The sequence below is a fragment of the Chelonia mydas genome, chromosome 8 (genome assembly GCF_015237465.2).
Source record: "Chelonia mydas isolate rCheMyd1 chromosome 8, rCheMyd1.pri.v2, whole genome shotgun sequence".
Taxonomy (NCBI): Eukaryota; Metazoa; Chordata; order Testudines; family Cheloniidae; genus Chelonia; species Chelonia mydas.
The window spans coordinates 90,054,278-90,074,642 of record NC_057854.1 but is presented as its reverse complement, the minus strand read 5'-3'; the positions used below and the strand labels follow the sequence as shown (position 1 = coordinate 90,074,642).

Sequence of the window (20,365 nt, the reverse complement as noted above, 5' to 3'; positions counted from 1 at the left end):
TAGTCACTGTGTTCTTGTTTCACAATACTTGGCAGAAAGCTATTTAGGAGAGGACGTGGGTGAAATAGCCAGTGTAAAATAACATAAGAGTTTTCCTTCCTTGGCTAAAATGCACCAAACATGTTGTAAATATGAAATGGAAGGTACAGTACTTTAAAAGAACTCTGAAGAGAGCAGCTTTAACTGACACTTCAGACTATGTTCTTTTGTAATGTATCTAAAGTGGTGCAAACTTTATACAACAGGTTTAAGATTTATTTTATTTTTGCATTTGTTTACTTAAGTTTATAGCAGTTGCTTTCTGGCAGTTGTGCTTCTTAGCAGATTGAAATAAAATCATAAGGGTGAATTAAAACACACTGCTGTTAGTGCTGATTAGAATTTTAGCTTAGTGTAAATACCGGATGTAGTGTCCAACTTTTCAGGGACTTGGCATCGACTCAACAGGGATCTCCAGGCTACACAGGAGACAGTGTGTGCTTGGATGCTTTTTGAATACTTGGATAGGTGAAACTTACTACTTCTGCTGGCATGTTAGTTAATTTTATGGCTGTGTTAAACATTATATAGTCCTAAAATAGCTGTAAAAAAAAGAAAAAGAAAAAGCAGAGAATAAGATAATAAGGCAAAATATTATGATCTAAAAAAACTGAAAATCTGGATTTTATTTAAATCCTGGGCATTCTGGGCTAAGGGCCTGCCTGCGCATACAAGCTGTAAATACAGCACTAGTTTGGAATGTTTGAATTATACATATAAATATGAAAAAAAAAATGGAAGGACGTGTCATTTTGAAAAGTCATAGATTATCATTATTTATTTATACAGCTGCAGTGGTTTTAACTTAAAATCATAGGTTGCCAGTGCAGTGTTTCCTTCTATAAAATACCTGTATTCAGAAGGACTGTATTTGTAAGCTCTCGGTTTACAGATTCCGGCTGATCCTATATCCCTTAGTTACCCTTCCCTCCTAAATAGCTTCCCCCTTCTCAACAACCATGGTTATCTCAGCACATTTTCATCTATTAAGAAAACAAAGTTAATAAAAAATCCTGAGAGGCAAGTATCATCCTCCATTGCTGATGCAACAGGTCCTTGCGTCAGCTAGCGAGAAGGTATTAAACTAGTAAAATGATTAGCACTTTTTGATCAGCTCAGATACCTCACCACTGTAACCGTCTATCCTTTCCCAGCACTGACCTACAAGTCAACAGGCCATGTCATTTCTCCTGCAGAAACTGTAAAGCACCTGAAATGCATTTTGCTCTACTCCTAATCCAGTTAGGTGAGGGAACTGATAGAACTGCAAATGTTCCTTCAGCTATCACTGGTGGTACTGGGGTGTTTAAGCCCAGGATGTTTCCCAAAGCCTTGTACTTTTTTATATTTTCCTGGGGTTGGTAAACACCCTCAGTTCAAATTCATGCTCTCTTTCTGAAAGCGATCACTACCCGAAGTCCAAACGGTACATCTGGGGTACCAATTGTTATTGGCAATGATGGAATTTGAATTCCAAATCCTTCAGTGTAAAACATGAATGCACGTTAAGATATTTGGCCTCTAAAAAACCAATAGATAGCAATAAGAGCACATAGAAGTTAGTTGCGGAGGTGAATGTTCTGAGTGATATAACACATTCTTTAATACATGTTTTCAGTCTGTTCTAATGTTATACATTGTCAAAAATGTGCAGCGGTACAAATTCAGGAACAACATTTTGTATCTTCCCTGCTAACGTAAAAAACAAATCACGATTGAATTCTATAAGTGAATACCACAATCCTTACTTACCACAATCTTTTAAAGCAAGATTAAAACACCCTCTCTTGTTCCTCTTTCCATTCCCCCTGAAATCTAATAGAAAAGTATAAATGTAAAGAACGGTACTTCAGCTGCTTTAAATTAGAAGACAAGTAATGAGACATTTAAAAGCTACGTACACCCTAGTGTAAAAATTGTACATCATCTTTTTGTTGACCAGCTTTGGGGTTTATTCTGCTGTATGTTTGTTGAATTTGTGTTTACATTTTAGATAAACATAATTGGCCATGATTTTAAATTCCTGTTGCTAAATTTTTGTTTTTTATACCACCTTTTCAAGCCTACCTATATTATGGAAATACCTAACAAGTTAACCATTACATTTGAATATTATGAATGTACAGGCCATTCAAGGATTTTCCAGGTACTCCTTTCTATGTGTCATTATTTACACTAAATGACCATTGGGCCTCATTCTCTTCTCACTTAATATCATTTTTTCACCAGTGATTTACACAAATGTAAATGAGGGAAGAATTCGGTTCATTGTGCATGGCTTAAAATAGCTATTCTTAGTTCTAGATTCTGATCTCACTATGTTGTACGTGGGGAATAACTTCATTGTAGCTAACAAAATTACAGTGTTGTAAAACTGTTATTAATGAGAGGAGAATCAGGCCCTTAGTCACAAACCTGTCAATTTATCTTTCATGGAATGAAATCCTTCAGAAACTTTTGGCACTAATTAATATTATGCTTTGTAAAGTGAGTCTGGTTTGCTTTTTTGTAATTTGAACTGGTGACACTTGTTTGTATATTCTACACGTACACACTCTGTATGTGTGTGTGCGCACACGTACGTCTATATGATATGTATAAAATTACGTTTTATATAGTAACTTTCTGCATAGGGCAACCCAAACAGCTGTTCCTCCTTTTTATAGCTTCTTTAATCTATGTGCCAACAAGTCAGTTTACAAAATCTGTTTTGTTGATGACTGCTGCGATAATAATTGTGGTGTTTTGTGGCTTGGCAAAAGCCTGGGGTCTCCTCCGAGGACTCTTGCCAAAGCCTTTGAAGGGGTTGAGGTAGATTCACTGCCAAAATGAGTCACCACTCTCTATTTTATTTAGTGTCCTTCTGCCAAGGCCTTAGACACTTTCTGTTTTCATTCTTTTGTAGGCTTTCCTTCCCACAATGTGGTTTTCTTCACAGCCAGAGTAATGTGTTTGCCAGCATAGGTGAGAGAGTGTGGCTAACTCCCCCAATGCCACTGCTAGACCATGCTTAAGGGTTAGTGATTTAGCTACTGTGCTTTCTTAAGTGAATGTGCAAGATTTAATTATACATCTATGAATTATAAATGAAAGGACAGCTCTAGCTAATATAGTGCAGTTCAGTAAGTTGGAGTAAGGTCAAGGGAATTCAGAAGTTTCCCAGTGTTCACTTCTCAGTGGCACTGTGATAGTGCATTCTTTTAATCATTGTACTAGTCGCATTAGGGATGAGTTGCTCCTGTTGAGTTTCCCTCATTTTTTGGCCTGTTGCTTGGCTTATTTATGACTTTCTCCTGCCCCCAGAAGCAAGGAATCACTCTCTCTGCAACGGAGTGACAAAGCTTTCTGTGTTCCCAAATGCACAGGAGTTATAACAACACTTTGTACCTCGCACCCAAATACCTCAATGCGCTCTGCAAGCAAGAATTAGTTAAGCCTCCTGACACTGCCTCTGCGAATGTGAAAACTGAGACACAGAGAGGTGAAGTGGTTTGGCCAGGTTCATGTAGTAAATATGCATCAGGGCTGGGAACAGAACCCACTCATCTGACTCACTGGCCTTTGCTTTAACCACAAGAACTTCCTCCTCCTGGCTATAGAAGGAGAGATGTTTCTGCCTGATTCTAGATAAAATGCTAGAAGTAGAGATGGCCCAGATATCCTAGAGGTAAAGTGTGTAACTACTAGTGGGTGATGTTGGATGAGATGAGACATGTGGGTAGATGACTTATTACAGTATCTGTGGTTTTCTTATTACTGCCGTGTTTTGGTATCAATAAGGAAAGTAATGAGGCAATTTCTGTAAACAGTTAAGAAAAATTAGAGTGAAAAAAAGTGTCTGGTACCCTCAAAAATAACTGTAGCATTAGCTATTCAAATGGATTTTCCCTTCCTTATCAGCAAAACACTCATGCTGTGTGATCTAGGCAGTCAGACAGCTTAGTACCTACTTACTAATGCTGGTATTTTTAAAGGACTCGAAGGGAGTTAGCACCCAACTCCCCAAAACTCCACCCTAAAAGTATACTACATATTGCATCCGATGAAGTGAGCTGTAGCTCACGAAAGCTTATGTTCAAATAAATTTGTTAGTCTCTAAGGTGCTAACAAGTCCTCCTTTTCTTTCTGCGAATACAGACTAACACAGCTGCTACTCTGATACATATTGCAACACATACATGTCACATGCTCCTGAAGGACTCTTAATATCCCCCATGTTGCTTTATGATTCTCAAGACATTTCTGGTTAGGACCCATCTGAGAACCAGAACCAGTTCTCAGGGCTCACTATCAAACAAAATTGCCCCAAATGAGTAATTAAATACACATTTAAAAATACAAATTTAAGAAAATACAAATGTTGTGAGCCAACACAAACTTTGGAATAATTACGGGGGATGTTAGAATTAGGGGTAAATACTTTGGGAGATCAGTTGTCTTTCCTCATTTCTTCTTTCTGTGTCAGCCTCTACTTGTTATGCTGTTCTGCTCTTTTGAGGTGAAATTGTTCCCTGTGCAGAGGATCAGCACAAGGCCTATGTATCAGTGAAGTTTCATTGAAGCCTGTGCTCTGCGCAGGGGTGAGTTTCATACAGAAAGAATAAAACAGCACAGGCTTATAGGGGTTCACTGGGAAGTCCGTGGTGCATAAGCCTTGTGTTTGTGTTAGCTTGGCACAGGGATGAATTTAACCCTTCATGCTTACCTCTTTTCCTCCCTCTTGTCTTTTTACCCAGTGTCTTGCCTTTCCTCCCCCATCTTTCTCTGCCAGTTGGCACCCTTTTATTTCTTTTTTGTGTGTCCATTTGCCCCTCTATATTGCTCTTTTTTATGTTTGTCCATAATTTTTGTCTTGCTGAGCTTTCCTGCTTATCATCTTTCTGATTGTCCCTTTACCAGGCACAATTTAGCAGAGTCGCTCCTGCAATGAAGCACTTTACCTGAAGTGTCTTGTTGGAGTGAAACTGATAAAAATCATATAGTCCTAGTCAATTTCACATTGCAGCAGCCCATGCAGGTAACCTGTTTCTGCTCAGGAGCACATTCTTCGTCCTACCATTTTGTCATTGTCAGCTACTTGTGGACATTCAAGCTGGGTACTTACTGCCCACAGTCTGAGAACAGCTGATAAAATCATCCATAATTTGGAGACTAGGGGCTAAATGGCTCCCTGGTGTAACTTCAGTGACTTTGTTGGAGTTTCCTGGGGAATTAATTTGGCCTTGTAGGTTTCAAAATGAAATTTTAATTTTAAAAACGGAATTATCTTATTTTTATACATTTAAATTAGACTAGCAGCTGACAGATTAGTCACATGGTAGTAGCATTAAAAGATATTAAATATGCTCCGGCCACTTCACCTTCAGTCATCTCTTAAAATATGCATTAAAATATGCGTTAACTACTTATGCAAAAAATCTGTTCCACCTTGTATTTATTTGTAACACCTTTGAGTACCTTTTCCAGACCTGAAAAAGAGTTCAGTATAAACTCGAAAGCTTGTCTCTTTCACCAACAGAAGTTGGTCCAATAAAAAATATTACCTCCCCCACCTTGTCTCTCTAATATCCTGGGGCCAACACAACTACAGCACAACACTGTAAACATTAATTTCCCATGTTAATTTGCAGTTTCCACAGAGATGTTGGAGGATTGCAAAGGGGAAGAATAGCAGCCTGTGAAAATTAGAATACGTGCAGATTGGTCCACAGTACAATCTCTGTATTGAAATATGCTTTATACTGTGAAAAGTTTGAGAACCTCAGTATTACTCCTTTCATATTATTTAAATGTAGTTATACTGTTCTAATGCCTACTTCATATTCCTATGTCAGAGTTTGAATGTGAAGAGCTCTTATATGCGTAGTTCTCTGTTTCATATCTGGGATAGATTTGCTATCTTTCTGTATATTTAAGCAAATTCTTGCTTTTAACATCTTTTTTGTGAGAATTTCCAGCAGGTATAGTTTTCTTTTATTGAGCTTCATGCTTTTTTCTTAAGAAAAGAAATTATGTTCTCCAATGAGGTAAATGCTCAGCTTTACTCAAAATCTAAGCCGTTATGACTGAATTCAGTTTCATTTCAGAAATTAATGGATAACCAGTATTGTTTCTAGCATGGACAGCTTCACCCATAAATGTACCTAGAATACTTCTGTGCCATTGCTTGTATCACTGTTGGTAGAATTAACACCTGCTGTAGTTAAAAGACGCCTGTACCAATATAGAATCAGATTCTTTGTCGGTGATAATCAGCATAGCTCCATTGACTTTTGATGGAGTTACACCAGTTTATACTAGCTGAAGATCTGGCCCATAGTACAGAATCTTGCATCTTGAATTTAAGTTACATTGTACAAAAGCTTCCACCTACTCTCGTTCCTAAAGTCAGCACTCCTGGGATGCGGTTCAAAGGTATCACACAAAGAAACCAATATAACAAAATGGTACACTCTGGATTTACCATAACGTTAAATTTAGGCCCTTTCTTTTACTGCTTTTGCATCTGGATTTGTTAGCAATGTCCAGAAGGATTTCAGCTATGGAAGAATTAAAAGTGTCCCATATATTTATATATTTGCACTGTTATACTGATTTAAACTACCTACTAGGTATTGTACTAATAATTCTCAAGTTAGAGACAAAGAATTTTAACACAACATGATATCCTCTGTTATGCACAGTGGTCACACTGACAATATTTCTAATGGTCTGAAAATTTTTACTAGTTGAGAGAGAATTTCTGTATTTATACTCAACAGTACTAATAGAACAGGAAAAAAACTTTCAGATGAGTAAAAACTTTTAAAGCATGATTATAGTACTGAAGCTATATCATCTTGTGAAAAATATATTGCTTACCTTATAGAAGTAAAGTGAAGGTATTAATGACTGATGGCGAATTCCCCAGTATGCAGTAACCTCTGATTATTTGCACTTGAAACTCTTCACCGAAGTCAGGTACTGTAGCAGAGGCTTATATAAAGTTCAGTTTTTTATTAATTCAACCTTATAAGCACAGTATGCAGTTCAAGTTCATGATTTCAATCAATTATTTAAGTAGAAAGAGATGTGGAAAATATTTTGGGGGATTGTTCCAAATCTGAAAAGATTTTTATATAAAATATTTAATGAGAGGTCTATTTTGGAAAATGTCTGGATTTATTGTGGATCCATTGCAATTGATGTAGTATAAATAAAATGGAAGCTACTTTTAAAACTATTAAAATAATAGAACCACTGAAGGAAATAAAAAGAAAAGAATTTTTTTCTGTATGCCAAGTCATAAAATGTACAATGGTGTAGCAGAATGAATGAATTCCTGTTTAGAAAGGAAACTTTCTGTGCACCAGAAGGCCGATTCCCCAAATAATAGAGCCATTCACAAATATATTTTTCTGTATAACAAATAATAAAATAATTGTACAATGGAGTCTCCTCAAGTGAATAATAGATAAAGAAATTAACTGTAAAAAGAGGGGAAAGAAAATTCCATCTTCAAGATCCCGGGTCTGATTAATTAGAAAATATTTGTAAAAGCTGATCCTTTGTCTGCCAGTCTGTGTGTGTGCTAACGCATGCCAGTGTTCACAGGATATATTGTTTTGTGTGCTCTTTAAAGAAGTTATTCTCCCCGGGCAGATTTCTACTCTCCAGTCTTCACAACAGATCTCAACTCAACTGTACTGTCCCTACATGTCTGGAACTCTTTTGGGAGTCCCATGCATATAGGGGGAGAAGGATAGCTGAATCACAATCCACCATTCAAGTCTGAGAGGAGAATTTTGCCCCAGAAGCATAAGAAACAGAATTATGGTTTGTGATGTCATGGTTAGATTTTCTGCTGTTTAGTGAATGCTAACAGTACTGCAAGTTTGCTCCAAAGTGCATTGGAATCAATTGGAGTCTGCCTGTAAAAAGCAATAAGGGTTCAATCCTGCTACCATTGAATTCACTGGGAGATTTCATTCCCATCTGTACAGAGTATATATACAGACAACTCCCTTATAACTCTTTATTTTCAGCTTTAGTGCTGCGCACTCTTCAGAAATGTCACTGAAGCCTCCTCCATTGTCCATGTCTAAAAAGGGGTTAATAAATTACATTCCTTATCAAAGTGTTGCAGGATTGACACTGTAGTTAAAGGTGAGGTGGTATTTCCATTCTAAATCCTATTTTTCAGTGGTTTATACATTCATTAACATTTATGTTTTGGGCTGATATATCTATATCTATATCTATATCTATATATATATTCATTCTTTCCTTCACGCCATTGAATGGAAATAAATGGAACCATTTTATATTTTTCCATTTTCATTTATGAGTTCAATCTTGAGCACTGGAGATTTATATGTGGTCAGGGAATAAGACTCTGTTCCTGTCCAGGGATGACTACTAAATTGTAATATCTTTGGGGCAGGGATTGTCTTTTGGTTTTGTGTTTTTCCAGCACAGTTGCATCCTGGCCCAGGACCGGGACCCTTGGGTGCTACCACAATGCAAATAGTAAATTATAATAATCATTGGAATAATAATTGGATGTGTCAGTGGGCTGGTCACGTAAGATTTGGTGGAGAAGGAATCATTGGCTAGGAATCCTGCAGCCTCAGGTGTGTGAATAGCTTCTGCTTGGATTATGCCACCTTATGTTAGGGCGTGTAACTAGTGCACCTGCAGCATCATACATCCACTACTTTCCACGCACCCCGTGCGCTCATTTCCTGACCTCTGCTGCACACAGTGGGTTGTAATAGAATAAAATGGGTGTCTTGCCTGAGTAAGGATTGAGGAAAACCCAAGTGAGGAATTCAGGATTTGGCCCATTGGAAGAGAGTAAGATTCTCTTAATTTATTGTGGATTTGCCAGTTTTGAGTTATAGGTTTAACCCTTACTAACTGAGTTGTCCCACTGCAATCTGCTATTATCCTTCAGCATCAGTCTCCTAGCTCGGCCAACATACAGTTATATATGTATATAGATAACAGACATTCTTCTTTTATTGGACAAGTTTTTGTGAGTAAAATGAATGAGGGTCATGGGGACAAAATCCATCGTGTGCTACCCAGGACCAGACCTGTGTGCCCACCTTAGTCTTTGTCACTGGCTGCTGTCTCTCCAGGCCACTTGTATGAGGAGAGAGGGCCACTGGATCTGTGTAATGGGGGACCCATTGTCCTTTCTCTGGCCTGTCCTCAATGTATCCCTCTGATCAGTAAGTTGTCCAGAGGGCCTTTGTGAGCCCTGCACACCAGTTTAAACTTCATCCGTAGATTTGGAGTCTATACCCAAAAATTGGGTGTAAATACATTTGACATAATTTCCACGGTGTGTGATTATATCCCACCACGAGGTTTCCATTTTGGGACAGACACATCAAAAATGATCAAGTAAACCTGTAAGATTACAATTTCTCCAACATGTAGGATTAATCAATCTCCCCATTTTATTTACCCTCAGTATCTGACAGGTGGGTGAAACAGAGATCTTAAATGTGTTTGTTAACTTTAGGCCAGAAGATACCTGGTTTATAAATAGGAATAATACTCTACCAAGATTCTGTGGGTAGGCGTTTAGATGAAGTAATTATAAAGATGAGTTATTCATAAAGTTTAGTAGTTGTTTTTGGTGTCTTTAAAATTTTAGAATAAGAATCTGAGTCTGTATGGAGGACTGATTAATAGATTTAATCATAGGGAGAATTTTTATTATCTGAATGTGTTGGAACAGAGAAAATTGGTTAAAATGATGGGCCAGAGTCACACGGCTGCTTTGCCACATTAAGCAAAGTTCACAGCAGCTTTGCTGGAATGTAAACGGTGAATCTGGTTTTATATTTTTAAACAATATTTGTCAGCGTTAGGATTGACTTATTAGATATTGGATAAATGGAGAAAATCCTCATTTGAACCAGTTTGAAAAACTTCTGATTTCTTAGCACGTTCAAAAAATGAGGTGCTATGAATAGGTGTCAGAGGAGAAAGAAATACAAAATATTTTAAAACTCTGGCTGTATTTTTCTAGATTGATCCATTAAGGGAAAGATGTGAATTTTAAGAGCAGAGTCTGGTGTATATTTTTGAGTGGTAAATAAAAAAATCTTGCGATTCATCAGATAGAAATCAGGTTGTTCCATTTCCCTCCAATATTGCTGTGGGGCACATGCAGATTGAAATTGTGCTGCTAAACAGATACAAATAAATAAATAAAAATGGAAGGGTACACAGTTTTCGGATTCTTCGTTTGTTATAGCCACATGCAACTAATTTTATATCTTCCACCAGCACTGATAAATTTTGTAATGACTTTTCTGAGTTTATTGAAGAAGGAGTCTGGGATTTTGATAGGAAGAACTTAAAAAAGGTAGTCGAATCTGGATAAAATATTCATAGATATAAGAATTTCTAGTACCAGGAAAAGGCTGCTGGGTGCCTTCATGACTGTTCTTCTGATTTCCTAATTTCTGTTTTCCCTGTTTTCTGTGCTCTGTGTTTAAATAAACTCTTCTGGTTCTGTCTTTCACACATCATTGCTTTTTGCTTCAAAGGCTCCTTTTAATAACTTATTCTTTGGTTTAATTTTCTTTTGAACATGAAATGGGTTTAACCAAACATTGTGTGCACCACACTCACCCACACAGAGAGAGAGAGAGTTTGATTTAATATACATGTAATCGTGTGTGTTTCTTTATGCTTACTATAGTGACAGATATAGTTAAGTTTGCAAAATAGTTTCCATTATAACCCCTTCTTTTACCATCATCATATTTCAAGTATGCAATTTTCTCTGCCCGGCCTTTGCTGGAAAGTACACCGTTGTGAAAAGTTTGAGCAAAATTCCTTTAACCATATATTTTGAGTAATTTTATAGCAGAAAAAATACACTTTTCTCTTGTCAAAAAATTCTAACCACATTTTTGTAAAGGGCTACAGCAAAAGAAGCTGAAATTCAAAACTTTTTATTAGAATAGTCCTTAGTGAGGCTTTATAAGTTTGGGAAGAAAAATAGAAAATAAGATTATTCCACGATTGAAGAATCATTTCTGGGCATGCTCGGGGGGCATATACGCTAATATTAGCCAAGTTCTTTGCCTTTGTAGCATTGAGATACATTCTCACTGCCTATCCAGATCAGGTGGCTGCTACAGTTAGGCTGCTGCTGGGACAACTTTCATGAGGACATTCTTGATTAACTCCTGTGGTCTAGGCTGATGGTGTTTGGAACCAGAGGCAGTAGGTTCTATTCCCGAGGTTGCACCTGTGCCATTTAGCTGGCAGTGGTTGTGTCTGTTGTCTATAGTGCATAGTTAATAAATCACGCCACACTTTGTGTAGCTTTTTAGATATATTTCCTTGCTCTTCAGCTGCTTTTTCAGGTTTGTGCCTTCATACACTGTATGTAAGTATGTTGCCACCTGTGCCATTTTTTCCCCCACATAATTTTCCCATATTTGACGGGGGCGGGGGGAGGGTCCTGTGTCCTGTAAATCTGTGGTGTCATTAGGGGGCTTTAATAATTTGCAGCAAAATAAACAACTCGTGGGTCCCATAAAATGTAATCACATTGTGCTGCAGTATCACAACACATTAATTTCTCCCATTGGAAAAGCTCCCATTGGTGCCAACCTAGTTGGAGGAGGAAGAAAGAAAAATAACATGTAAATACAAATATGATTAGATACTCACTGAGTCACCAGGCAAGCCACGCACCAGCATTCTGAGGGGAAAAATACAAATGATGAGATAAATGTGAGAGACACCAACTGCAAAACAAAACAACCCCCCCCCAAAATTTCACATACATTTGTCTGAGATCTCAACCAGTATTAGTACTCTAGCTCTGTGGTTGTCTGAGAGCATCACATGAACTAAACTTGAGAAGCATCATTAAAGAGGAACATGGGATTAACTTTCCATACTGTGAGTAGTCCGTTTACAGCCAGAGGTTCTGCTCACACTTTGAAAAGTTAGGAACATGCGTAAGTCTTTGCAGGATGGGGGCTTCAAGTTATAATAAACTCTTTGGTGCCAGGACTGTTTTTTGTTGTGAGTCTGTAGAGCACATAGCGCAGTGGAGTCCTGATGATGAGTGGGGCCTCTAGGTACTACTGGAAATAATAATACAATGAATATTGTCCCTGTCCAAGGACTTTACAATCTATGGCTATAATTCATTAGGTAAAGGCCAATCCTAGTCCTTCTGAAATTGATGGGAATCTTGCCATCATCTTCAATGGGACCAGACTTTGGCCATAGGTGGCTTAAAATAGTTTGATCTGTAACGTTTGATACAGCTGTAACTTTCAGATCCTTATGTTTCATGCGTTGAAGTTTTCTTTGTGCTCACACTGTCTAATACTGTCTTTCCATGCGCTAGAATATAAAAATGAATGGCAACTATTTTCCCTACAGTGAGATATCAAGGATACAATACATTGTAGAGGTACTAGGTTGAAATAAGTCAACTCAAATTTTTTGGATTCTAAAAATATCAGTGCAACAGAGGTCGGTTAAATTGTAAATCCAGTTCTAAGTGTATATATAATACATAGGACTGCACACTGAACATTTGTTTTATAGATTTTCATTGAATTGCTGCACAGTCTAATGCTAATTGTAAAATGTTGCAAGTTTATCTGAGGCCACTGAATAACTGAATAATAGTTTGATTGGGGTGAGGGAGAGTTAAACCTAGCAGGAACCAAGAGAAGTGAAGGAGGGTGCAGTGGGTACAGTGGGGAGGTCATGGCTGTGCTGCTTGGGAGGGGGCATGCCAGGGGGGAGCCAGTGGAGCATGCTGGAGACCCAGCAGGTTTTCAAGTGGAAGTCAATTCAGCATTTGGGGCCTGATCCACTTCTTAAGTCAGTGGAAAGACTCTTTGGGCTTGTCTGCATGGCAAAGTTGTGTGCAGTAGGCTAGGATGTGAATTTAAAGCACACTAGTTACTCTGCACTAACTCCCTTACTGCACACTAATACCGTCGAATTGTGTCCACAGTACCCCAAATTCGACCCAGCAAGGCCGATTTAAGCGCTAATCCACTTGTCAGGGGTGGAGTAAGGAAATCGATTTTAAGAGCCCTTTAAGTCGAAATAAAGGGCTTCATCGTGTGGACGGGTGCAGGTTTACATCGATTTAATGCTGCTAAATTCGGCCTAAAGTCCTAGTGTAGACCAGGGCTCTGAGTATCCTGAGGCAGTTTAGCTTTGTACACTTCCAAAAATGCAAACAAAGGCACTCAGTGCAGTAAGAGTGTCCACACGAGGCGTTAGTGCAGAGTAGCTAGTGCTTACCATGTGGATGAGCCCTTATTGATTTAAGTGGGTGTTGGGTCAGGCTCTTAATGCTGCTACATTACTTTCTCATTGTGTCTTTGAGAGAGGAGTAGAGACACGGCCATTAGAAGCTATGCTGTCAGAAGTGGAGAGGTACCATAGAGAGTCTCGCTCCCTGCGTGGGTATTTTTGGATCCACACACATGAATCTGAAGTCAGTGAGGTTTCTAACCCACACCTTCTGCCCCTTTCCTGAGATCAGATGCCTTTTGGAGAAAGATGCAGAAGTTCTGTTTGCCAAGTTCCCAGCAGATTTTGTCCCCTCCCGTGAGATTTTTTATGGACCAAAACAGTTAAGTTTAAATAATGCAATGAGCTGGGAATGTTTTTAGACAGGTTAATTCTTTTTTTTTTCTTTTTTAATATCAGGGTTGGAAGGGACCTCAGCAGGTCATTTAGTCCAACCCCCTGCTCAAAGCAGGACCAATCCCCAATTTTTACCCAGATCCCTAAACGGCCCCTAAAGGATTGAACTGGCAACCTTGGGTTTAGCAGGCCAATGCTCAAACCACTGAGCTATCCTTCCCCCCTTCTTACATATGAGAAATTAGGCTTATCCTAATTTCTCATATGTAAGAAGAAAACTTTTACTCCACCCCTAGATATTACAGTTTATTTAGGTTCAGTTGTTTTACCACGTCTTTATTGTAGTTGTATCTGTTTAGGCCCCAGGATATTAGAGAGACAAGGTGTGGGAGATGATATCTATTATTGGACAAGTTTCTGTTGGTGAAAGAGACAAACTCAAAAGCTTGTCTCTGTCTGGCTTGAAAGCTTGTCTCTCACCAACAGAAGTCAGTCCAATAAAAGATATTACCTCACCCACCTTGTCTCTTTATTAAAAATAACTGTTAGGATAGAGATAGCTGCCAGGGAAACTGAAGGGCCCTGGTCTCTTTCTCAAGCTAATAAAATGATATTTTAAAATAGATCCCATGTATTTTTATACTGGGATAAGTTACCAGTTCTAGATTAAATCCAACCTGTGTTCATGTTGTTTATTTGGGGTAGGATTTTCAAAGAGCCCAAGGGAATTAGATGCAGCCCAAGGGGTTAGTTCAGTTGGACTTGGGCACATATCTCCCATAGGCTCCTTTGAAAATCCCAGCGTCATTGCTAGGTCTAATCTCACTTCAGACTGAGGGAGAAACCCGAGCTGATCATAAAGTTGTTACTTGTGAGCATAACCGATTGTAGGATCCCATCACATGAAAATGTCTAGCTTGCACTGTCTATATGAATGTATGAATACCGGATAAGTAGATCTAATTTAGCTTCAGTTTCTGAAGAGTTATAGACAATGCAGTGGCACTTTTCCGTAGATATTGCTTACTTTTCCCCAGCATTACAAATATTTGAATACAATTATTCCGTCAGCTGGACACATTTTCCATCCCATTTCTGCTTGAACAGTACTATAATTTAGTGTTGATTTAAAAGACAGTCTGCCTTAAAGCAGATTGCAGAGTTTGCACACTGTGAATTGTAATTAAAGTATAAGGGGTTCTTATTATGTCAACAACTGGCATGAGAACCCCTGAGCAGCAGGTGACCCCAAACATGTGAGCTTTGTGACAGCTAGGATCCTTCTTTCACTGGTTTAGCAATCTGAAAGACCAAATTGAAAGAAGCCCAGAGGCTGTATATTTCATTAGGTCCCGAGGGAAGTGTGGGATACAGCTTCCTTCTGCTTCCCTGGGATGTAGCCAAAAAGTTTCTAGAGGCTCTGTTTTTGACAGGGGCTTGCTGAAGGTGGGAGGGGGGACCTTCCACCAGTTCACCCATAGGACCATAAATTTGACATTTCCCACAGTTTCTTTGAGTCAGTGATGTTGCTGTGTCAGCAATATGTCCCAAATCTTGCGCTTTGTATTGTTTGAAAAGGAACAGTTACATTTTCAGGGGAACTAAAATGTTTTTCTTCACTGTCCAATAGTTTGTCTGGTGCAAAAGCACAAAGGATTATAAAGTACACATCTCAATACAGGGTTTAGCTTTATCAAAAGTATGTGTACTGTGCACATTCCTACAGTATACACCTTTTTAAAATGAAAAAGAAAGCAGAATGTAGAAATAAAGATGACATTTCTTCTAGTAGATAAAGCAGAACAGCACCAAAATATATATATGTAGGACTTTATTGCAAGAATGATAAGAAAAGGAATTTTATGCAAATACTGGGCTAAATTCATCCTTAGTGTTATTCCATTGAAATCAGTCCAAACTTGGCCCAAAGAGTGAATTGTGGCGCATACTCATCTGTAATGTATTAACATGCTTTGAGAACTTAATGTTGAAAACGAATAGAGTCTTCATCCTCAATCCTTCCAGTCCTTTTGTGATTGACCCACAGCCATAACCAGTAGAAACTTGTACTTTTTGAGTTCCTGCAAGACACTCCTCCACACTATTTCTGCCTCTACGGGAAAAAATGTTGACACAGCAACTCTATTAGAACTCTTTCCTCTTTGACTTGTATCTGTGTCTATGTGAGTTCAGCCTTTTAATCTTTGTTAATGAAGTTTTATTAAAAACTGGTCACAAGAAATTTTAAAAATGAAGAGTACTCAGCTCATATAAACTATTTAGAAATGTTTTATTTCACACACTCACACACAGATTGATCTATCAGTCTATTTATTGATCTGTCTATCCATCGATCCATCCTGTGACCATCACTGTAGTGTCTGAGTACTTTCCATCACAGTGATCGGCTGTTGTATCTTCTCTCTGTTCCCAGATATTTCTGTGAGTACCACAACATCTTAGCACTACCTTACTGTACAAATCTCATGATGGTAAAGGGTTTGCTGGTCTTTGTAGTACATAAACCTATATTTTTAAGTTTATTACTAGAAAGCAACTTTCTAGTGGTGAGAAGAGGGGATTGGGTTTCTTGACTCCCAAGCACAATTGTCAATTCTGCCACAAATCTAGTGAGTGGCCTTGGTCAAGTCACATAACCTACCGAGTTTCACTATAATTAGATTGCATAGTGACAGATATTTTACAGATGCGATAGATCAGATTAGAGAAAGATGAAATAGATTTCAGAGTACTTCTACCTCATTGAAATATTTTGCGAATTCGTATTGGTAAAGTTCTTTGATGCTGCATGAAAGGCATATTAGAAATCTAAAATATCATTATTTGTCATCTCTGTGAAAATTTGCTCAGAAATTAAATTTTTGAAACCTCGGGCACAAGTTTTCATCTGGGCCTTAGGGCTTGTCTACACTGCCCTGCAATTGGGATTACAAGGGTGTGAACAGGGGTGTGCACCAAAGTGCTGATCTGTAACTCCCCTGTGTGGACGCTGTGGGCATGAACTAAAAGGTTCTTACTTTGCGTTAACATAGTCCTTTTCAAACAGGACTATAGTGAGAACAAGGAACTTTTTAGTTTGCTCCCACGGGACCCATATGGGGAAGTTACAGTGCAGCACTTTGGTACGCAATGTTATTCACACCTCTGTAGTCTGAACCACTTGTCTTAGTTTGGTATTTCAAAGAGATTTAAAAAAAAATTGATTTATTGCTGTATAAGCAGGATTGAACCTAATATAGCTTACGAGTTTCAGACCTTTTTTTATGGACATGTAACTTTTAAAAAGTTAGTATTGCAAACATTTTGCAAGCATTGAATCCATGACAGGGACCAGATATTTTTATGCAAGGTTTGAGAGTAGCAGTGGTGTTAGTCTGTATCCGCAAAAAGAAAAGGAGGACTTGTGGCACCTTAGAGACTAACAAATTTATTTGAGCATAAGCTTTCGTGAGCTACAGCTCACTTCATCGGAAGCATGCAGTGGAAAATACAGTGGGGAGATTTTATATACACAGAGAACATGAAACAATGGGTGTTTATTGTATATACACTGTAAGGAGAGTGATCCGTTAAGGTAAGCTATTACCAGCAGGAGAGAAAAAAAACCTTTAGTATTGATAATCAAGGTGGGCCATTTCCAGCAGTTGACAAGAACATGTGAGGAACAGTAGTTGGGGAAAATAAACATATTTTTGGGAAATAGTTTTACTTTGTGTAATGACACATCCACTCCCAGTCTTTATTCAAGCCTAATATAATGGTGTCCAGTTTTCAAATTAATTCCAGTTCAGCAGTCTCTCGTTGGAGTCTGTTTTTGAAGTTTTTTTGTTGAAGAATTGCGACTTTTAGGTCTGTAATCGAGTGACCAGAGAGGTTTTTTTTCTCTCCTGCTGGTAATAGCTCACCTTACCTGATCACTCTCGTTATAGTGTGTATGGTAACACCCATTGTTTCATGTTCTCTGTGTATATAAAATCTCCCCACTGTATTTTCCACTGCATTCATCCGATGAAGTGAGCTGTAGCTCACGAAAGCTTATGCTCAAATAAATGTGTTAGTCTGTAAGGTGCCACAAGTACTCCTTTTCTTTTTGCAGATATTTTTATGTTATTGAAAACAAAAATATTAAAATGTCCAAAATATTAAGATCTTGAAAGTAGCCCAGCCCTGCACCTGCTTTCCATGAAGATGTGTATTATACACTTATGATCATTCTGACATGATTCTGCCTTAAATTATAATTCTACCTTCAGAACTTACTGGGCTTTTACATATGTGGAGCTGAGGCCAAATTGGTACTAAGAAATATTTGACCAAGTCCTTTTAATATTTTAGTTCTTACAAAGAGTAATGATGGAAGTGTTCTGTTTGTGATTAGTTTATTTTAACCGCACTGTGGTGAAGACACCCAGATGGCATTTGCCCTGGCAATAGGTGAATCTATGTGCAAATGTTGTTACCAATATCATACACCAATGGGTCATTTACACTTTAATATGGTTTGTCTTCGTTTCTTTGGAGAAGGCTTTGGATTTTTCATGACTAACCAGCCTACAAATACGACTTCAAAGATATTTCCAAACTAACACCGCAATTTAAAATTTGGCAAGGATTTAATTTTCCAAAAGCATTTGTACGATATTTTCTCTGGGAAGTTTTAGCTAATTTATCGACTACCCGAACTGAAGGTTCCCGACCTCTGTAATATATGCTAAGAGGCATATGCTATAGCACATTAAGTACTGCTGCACAAAATACTCCCTTGTAGGATTCCCATCATCTTTGTCGCAGACATTATTTATGACATTTTAGTCAATATTTGCATGACAGAATGGTCAAAATTATTTTGTTTTAGGCATACCACTGATAACTGGAGCCATACTCTTTATCATTCTTTTACATTCATTAGTCACTCTGCAGTGTTTTTAACATTTTAAAACACTCATGCAATTCAAAGGCAAATAGATTTCAGCCAAAACGCCTTCAAAATTATCTTTTTCCCTTTGAGTTATTCAGCGATTTTTAACACTTCATATGTTTGATGTTTTTTTCTTTAGTCTCAGCAAGGCAAAGTTTTTGCCGGCTTTGAATACACTAAAGATATGAGTTTGGGAGAAAAAACGCAAGGTAACCTTAACTTAATGTGCAAATGTTATCAGACACAGCATAAGGTATAGCCAGCCCACAGAAAAGTGGCTATTTGCCTTCTAAGCAAAGGGTAATTTTTTATTTTTCGTATTTTACAACAAAACTGATTAGTGAATAGTCTAACGCAAGAAAATGTTGCTGTTAATAAAGTTTCTTCAGTGTGCCAGAAAGCAGATGGTGGCAACAGAATAGCGTTTTCTTTTGACAGCTTTTCTGAATGCTTTCTAAACCTACAAGAGATTTTGCTATTCGATATTTAAATTTGTGACACTATGATTCTTTTAATCCAAAAACAGAAATAGAAACTGAAACTTAAAATTGTAATCAAGTCAAGCTGTCTGTTCAACAGATCAGACGCGCATCTTTAAAAGTTTGATTGAAATTTTGTCTACTCGGTGCAGTGCTCCATTTTAGGAGTTCTGGGCTTTTCTCTTTTTCCCTTCTCAAATTTTAGTTTCTCAGCAATGTAAGCAAGTGAAAATGAAGTGTAATTAATATTTTCAGAGTGAACACTTTAAGCTTACTCTTTTTTCATGCTGTGTTTTTTCAGTTCCCTGTCTTCATTTTTTCCCCCATAGCGCACCCTACTGTTCCACATATCTCCAAGGATCTGTTGTTCCTTGAGGTGTTCACTTTAAATATTGCTCCATTCTTTCCTTGCTGACAGCCCTCATACCTTGGATTTTGGTGTAATTTGGCACAATGGTTCTGTATAGACTCTGCAGGATATCACTTCTCTATTAGTTTTAACTTTGTCTTCTGCCCATTTGGCTTATATACTCTGCAGAAGCACAGTACAGCTAGGGTGCCTAACTGACTGAATCTGTCTTGTCGATGCCAACATGATACCGATGCAGCAAAACACACCCTGATTTTTAGGGTAATTTAGGTTTCTTTTAAGCTGCAATCTGCAATATTGTGGGAGCAGGAACATAACTGCAAAGCAACGACTGGTGGGTATTCTGGGTAGACAGAATCTCCTAACTTTAGGAGATTGCTTCAGACTGACTGCAGTATTTCTGAAATTATTTGCAAAAGGCAAGCATGTTAGAAGAGAGGAAAACGGGCTTTGGGGTGCAAAGCTGGTGTCTGGCAAGAAGGAGAGCTTAGAAGTGGCAAGCAGGTTTTTCAGTTACATATATTTCCATATTTGCTCGAGAGGCGTAGTTCACATGAGGCTAACGAAAATCTGAAATGGAAATGTTTCAGATGCCATGTTGAACTTCTCAAGTGCAAAGAACAAGGAAAAGACATCCACCAGAGGGAAAAAATTGACTCTGAAACCAAATATGTACTTAAAAGGAGTTGAGATGAGAGCCAAGAGGCAAGGTGTCAGGTACATCCCATTGAAAGAGAGCTGTGAAAACTAAGTTTCCACTATGAATCCGTAATAAAAAATTAGGCTTAAACTTTGCTCACATTGGCGCTGACTGTAACTCAGTATTGAGCTTATATTGACCAAAACTTCTGGAAATATTATTTTATTTCACCTTTCCTTTTATTCTTAACTAAACTC

General features: G+C 38.0%; 1 protein-coding gene and 1 long non-coding RNA gene across 18 annotated transcripts in view; one reads left to right on the top strand and one right to left on the bottom strand.

The window, feature by feature from the left end:
• NFIA (nuclear factor I A) overlaps positions 1–20,365 on the top strand; it is a 466,574-nt gene that overhangs the window by 290,009 nt on the left and 156,200 nt on the right. The gene's annotated exons all lie outside the window — the stretch shown is intronic.
• On the bottom strand, positions 5,592–19,684 carry LOC122466795. Its single transcript, XR_006292614.1, has 4 exons — positions 19,526–19,684; positions 11,725–11,755; positions 6,901–7,014; positions 5,592–5,714 (listed from the first exon to the last, which is right to left on the bottom strand). It is a non-coding gene; the product is annotated as an uncharacterized LOC122466795 (long non-coding RNA).